The following is a 6,250-nucleotide window of genomic DNA, read 5'->3' as shown; positions in this document are numbered from 1 at the left end:
CTCCCCTATCTTTGTTGGGGCTTTTTGTTACAGAGGCATTCTTTTCTTACTGGAGGCATTGCTGGAGGCATTGGAGGCATTGATGGAGGCATTGAGTTATCACAATCAAGGTATGATTATCTGTTTTATATATAAAGGGTAAGGTTATAAGTGGAGGCATATCTCCCCATATCAACTGTAAATAAGAGCTGACAGAATAAGAGCAAGACAAACGTTAACATTAATGATTCATGAAGAGTAATACCTGTCTTCATGCAGCATTTTCCAGCTTTCCAACTTCTTTCTATTTTCCTTTTCCTGCAGGAGGCAAGCTACTTCTGTCTATTTTCCTTTTGCTTCATCTGCCATGCCTAGAAGCTGCCATGCCTGGAAGTTGATTTTCTGTTGCAGGCTTCAGCTCCCCTATCTTTGTTAGGGCTGGAAGTTGATTTTCTATTATAGGCTTCATCCCCCCATCTTTGTTGGGGCTTTTTGTTGCAAAGGCATTCTTTTCTTGTCTTACTGGAGGTATTGCTAGAGGCATCGAGTTATGACAATCAAGGTATGCTTATGTGTTTTATATATAAAGGGTAAGGTTATAAGCTGAGGCATATCTCCCCATCGCAAATGTAAATAAGAGAAGATAGAATAAGAGCAAGACAAACGTTAATATTAATGGTTCATGAAGAGTAATACCTGTCTTCATGCAACATTTTCTAGCTTTCCAGCTTCTTTCTATTTTCCTTTTCCTACAGGAGGCAAGCTACTTCTGTCTATTTTCCTTTTGCTGTAGCAGGCATTAGCTTCGGTTCTTCCAAAGTCTGAAGAAAGCTGCTTCTTCGGAAGGCACTTGCTAATAGAATAATTGTTGTTTTAATGCCTAAAATAAGGGGCATCATAGCAAATTGGTAAAGTAGATCTGAAGTAGTGCACTCCCTCTACCCAGTTAGCAGGCATTTACCCAGTCAGCAGACATCAGAAAAAATGGTTAAGAATACTCCCTCTTATGCTGTAACTAAGGCACATAACAACGTTGTAAAATGTGCCCATGCTGCTGGTTATAACTCCTATCACAAACATGCCCCATCTCCTGGTGTAGATATTGTCCTTGGTCTTCAAAAAAGTGCCTCATATGCTATTATACCTCTTCAAACAACACTCAAATACCATATAAATTGGCTAAAGAACTGCACCTACTAGCTACCTTTGCTTCTGCCCCCGTATCTGTAACCTCGTCTACCTTTGCTTCTGCCCCCTATCTGTAACCTCTGCGGCAAGTCACCTCAAAACTTTTTTTTTCTTTTTACAGAAGCTAGGAGCCATCAGGGCCTCACCCACCTCACCTAATACAGGGAACGGAAGAACAATTAATTGATGGTCTACCCTTGCTGCATCTTGAACTACTCGCTTTGATTCTGCACCTTAAAACATGCACCTGAAAACATAGCTCTGGAGCTACTGCTGTCGAACTGTTTGGTATATCGCTGGTACTGGACGAGATGGCGGTTTTTGGTTCAAGGTCTTCATATGGACCACGAGAAGAAGAACTGAGCAGAAGAACTGAAACTAGAACTGGTTGGTTCAACGTCTTCATATGGACCACGAGCAGAAGAACTGAAGCAAGAACTGGTTAGCTGACAGCCAAGCTAACCTTTGTTCCACCGCCTGCTACTGAGATGATTTCTTTATGCCAGAATAAAGCATTTGGTATGCATGCAGGCATGTTGGTGTTTATCGTAATAAGGCATTTGGTATGCATGCAGGCATGTTGGCGTTTATGGTAATAAGGCATTTGGTATGCATGTAGGTTGGCGTTCAACATGAGAGATACGTGGCTGTGCTTTTCATGACAAAACAATCATGTGGGTGCTGCTACGCTAGCGCGGATACAGATGGTTGCCTTCGCTCCAGTTTAGCACCTGTCCTCGAAGAGCTGAATGAATTAGGTTCTTTGACTTTGTACCGTGCCTATAACTAACGATTTCTCATCGGCACAAGCTCGCGTTACTACAAGGTTGTCTCCAAGCCACTTAAGAATGTCCACCCTTTCCGGCCCGATGTCACACGCGGAATAGGGGGACGGAGCCCCAAGTGCCTTCACATATTGGGATAGTCGACGAAGAACCGAGGATTGGCTATGGTCATTGGGTTTACCCTCGTCGAGATTCTTAGAAAACTATCCATTCTTTTTCCCTCTGTTCGAGACCGGGTTGGGTCTTGAATTCCCATTCCTTTGACAGTCGATTGGCTCACTTTCTAAGCTATATGTCGATGGAGGCTTCTGTAAAGTTACTTTAGTGTATACCTTTTTAACTACCATATCTTATCTTACATAACTTTTTCTCAAAAAAACTAAAATAATTTTGTAAATCATTCGTTCAAGAAATGAACTTTAAATCTAATGCTAATAGAAATGGCCCTGTTGTGTGGGAATGTGGATGCTATATGATATAATTAATAGCTGTTTTTACAGTGAGAAAAAGCAGGGATTGTGTTGGGATCCAGGATATTCAACTGCTGAGTAAACTTAAGTAATTCAGACTAGCTATTGTGAACCACTGAATGCATCTTTTATCAAGAATTTGGCACTTTGTAGCATTGTGTTCTTTAGAGCATTGGTGTTTGAGTTCTTGGAGATAAACAACTTCGGTTTAAGTTATTCATGTAAACATGTTTTCTGAACTCAAATTGTTTTAACTTACTCTTTAGAGTATTGGTGTTTGAGTTCTTGGATATAAACAACTTCTTAATAATTATTTATTCATGCAAAGATGTTTTTATTATTAGGATAAATTTATATATAGTCGACCTTCCTTCCGCATTCGGGCTGCCACCTTGAAGACAAAAATAAAGAATGTTATAGCTTTTGTCCCATCACCCAGCATCTGAAATAACTCTACTTCCATCATCAGAATGCAAGGCGTTAACAATTGGTTCAAGCCGGAGAAGACCAGAACTAGTGACCGGATCTCGATCCTGTTTGCCGGGATCCTTGCATCACATGGTTGGATTCAGGAAGTGGCGTGCAGATGCCAAGTATAACATGGTCCCAAGTAATGTCGTCCTGTCCCATCAACCCGTCCCGGGAATTGAACCTCTAAATTCCTCTGGCTTAGGGCAGGGACTAGCTGCCGCGCAACCCCCTTGTTTAACATGTATTCAAATGAGTGAAAATATTTCTTAAGAAGTTTCTTGAGTTTGATCAGAAGCATTTGTTACCATGGATGAGATGAAATAACCCTTGCATCCACCAGATCTAAGAGAAGTGCTTACTATAAAAGATGTTGGAAAATATGATTCAAAAGGCTCTTATGTGGTTAATGTCCTACACCTAGTTTATTGTTTAGGTAGATTGTTCTCCGGGATTGACGAAAATTTTGTTCGTAAATTTAGGTCATGTCATTTCATTATTAACATTTTATTTGGTTGTTAAAGAGGATAATATATATTTGGTCACATATAAATAATATCACGTACTAATTATATTAACTAATTATTTATTTACTTAATATTTTATTTTATAATATTATAGGTTTATATGTAGTTGATGAAAATAAATAAACAAATTAACTGATTAATTAATTATTTAATAATTATTTATATTTTTATCTTAATACTTCACATGTTAGTATTAATATGAATTTATTTAGTGGTAACAATAATACTTAATTGATTACATATAAATAAACTTTGTAATCAAATTAACTAATTAGTTAATATTGGATCCTATAATATTTCTTATAGTATTATAAGTTTATATGTAGTTAAATTAAGAAAATAATAAATTATTTCTTAGCTTTAATGTTCTTAGTTCGTAAAATTTTAATTAAAAACAGATATATTTAATTACATATAGATTTAAATAAAATAGATAAATCTAACAAATTAACTAATTAATTAATTAAATAGCTAATTTTTCTTTATTCTTTGGTCGAGTCAAATGTAGATGATGATGATTATGATGATGGTGATGGTGGTGGTGGTGGTGGTTAACGTCCACTGAGACCAAACTTTGGTCTATCAGACCTAAAGAAACCAAATATTTAGTTTGATTTAAGATTTTATTTCTACGGTTGAAAAGCTTGGAGAGAAGCCTCCCGAACTCACTATAATTTTGACATGGTAAAAGGCTAGGAAGGTCAGTATTGTAACAAAGATTATGAAACCGAGCTCTAATGTGGTTGTACGCGGGGCACTCTAAGAGAAAGTGATTTTCATCCTTGAGTCAATTATAATCGTGACCAAAGTAGTTGTTTCTTTCTAGCCTTTGGAATGCTCCGTCTCTCTATTTAATTTTGTTGCCAAGGTCTGATTCTTCATCTTGTCCCAAGGATGAACCACATCAAATGAAACCACATTTACTAATTCCCTTGACAAATGAATTTTGATGTGATTATTGCAGAAAACATGTCTCAAAAATTATGTTATTTAATTATTTATATAATAAGTATTTGATTATAATAATTAATCATTTTTAAAAATAAATTAAGTTAAATTTTTTATAATTAAACTATATTATATATTTTATTTTAAATATATATTATTATTATTAATATATTAATTAAATATTTATATATTTTATATATGATAATTATTTTTGAATATTCTTATATATAAATAAACTATATATTTTAATAAAATATTCAAATTATATCCTATTAAAACGGGCTTAAAAAAGGCTTAAGAGCATTTGTCGCAGATGAGATAAAATAACTGAGATATCCAAATTATCTTCGAAGAAAGTACTGAAATCTGTGTGACATCATTTCATATCAAGCTAAGATGAAATAATTTGAGCCTTAATTCATAAGATAATCATTATATATATATATAGATAAAACAAAATATAACTCAATATATTATTATGTTGTCGTGTTTATAATATTTTTTCAATACAACTATTTGTTGTAAAATTAATGGTTAAGAAAATGTAATTCAAAATATTTCTAATATTTTGAAGTTAAGTTTTTTTTGATAGTGAGAGATTGCTTTAAAAGATTATTAAAGATGTATTTGAAAATATTATTGTTTTTGTGAGTGAAACAATTAATGTTATTAATAGATGTTGAAATTATAGTAAAAAATATTTTTTTTGTCTGTGTGTGATTTAATGTTACATTGTTGTGTGAAAGAAGTTTTTTTTGAAATTTTAGTCATTGTGAGGTTTGGGGTTGTAGCATTTTTAGAGAATCCTAGAGAAAGATTGAGCAAATCTAGAAGCCTTTTATAACGTATAACCTCAAAATGAAAAGCAACACACCCTATCATATTCTCCTTATAGAAGTGGGTCTTTCCCCTATAGAGAGCCTAGCTATGACTAGGCTTCTGTTGTACAAGCACAAACTCAATCACATAGGAGACCATAGACTTCCTAAACTAGCTTTAAATTCCAGCCAAAACCACCTAAGGCTCAAACGAGGGTGGTATAAAGACACCAGGGCGTGGTTAAACCATTGGGAGATCGATGAGAATGTTGCATTGCGAAACATTAATAACATTAAAAAGATTGTTACTTCTAAGTTCAAAGAAAAAATGTGGTGTGAGAAAGATTTAGCAGCTAAAAGAAATTTAAGATATTATAAGGAGGTCATCAACCCCACCCTAGAAGATCAGAAGTATCTCTCTGTTTTAACTAGCTCAAAGAAGAAAGTTAATATAGCCAAGATGAACTCTCATGGGCTCCATAGTGAAACGGGTGGTTGGACAGTTCCTAAAACACCATGGATGGAAAGGTTATGCCATCCCTGTGAGAATACGAACATCGAGGATGAAAATCACTTCCTCTTAGAGTTCCCCACATACAACCACATTAGATCTTAGTTTTAAAATCTCTGTTGCAATACTTACCTTCCTAGCCTTTTACGATGTCAAAATTACAGTGAGCTCGGAAGGCTTCTCTCCAAGCTTTTTGAGCATAGGAATAAAATCTTAAATCAAACTAAATAATTCGTTTCTTTAGGTCCGATAGACCAAAGTTTGGTCTCAGTGGACTTTAACCATCATCATCATCAATGTTTGTGTTCACAATATTTCTTCAATATAACTATTTGTTGTAAAAATAATTGATAAAAAAATATAATTCAAAATATTCTTAAGGCTTTGAAATTAGTTTAGTGATAGTAATATATTGTAGTTATTAAATATGTATTTGAAAATACAGTTTCTTCTGTCATTGTAATAATAATGTAGATTGTTGAAATTAAAGCAGGAAATTAATTGATAAGAAAATGCAATCATTGATTTTAGACTTATTTGATCCATATTATTATTG

Source organism: Pinus tabuliformis, chromosome 9 (genome assembly GCF_031772625.1).
Source record: "Pinus tabuliformis cultivar Carrire ecotype Pingquan chromosome 9, CPIR1, whole genome shotgun sequence".
Taxonomy (NCBI): Eukaryota; Viridiplantae; Streptophyta; class Pinopsida; order Pinales; family Pinaceae; genus Pinus; species Pinus tabuliformis.
Note: the sequence above shows the minus strand (reverse complement) of the source record.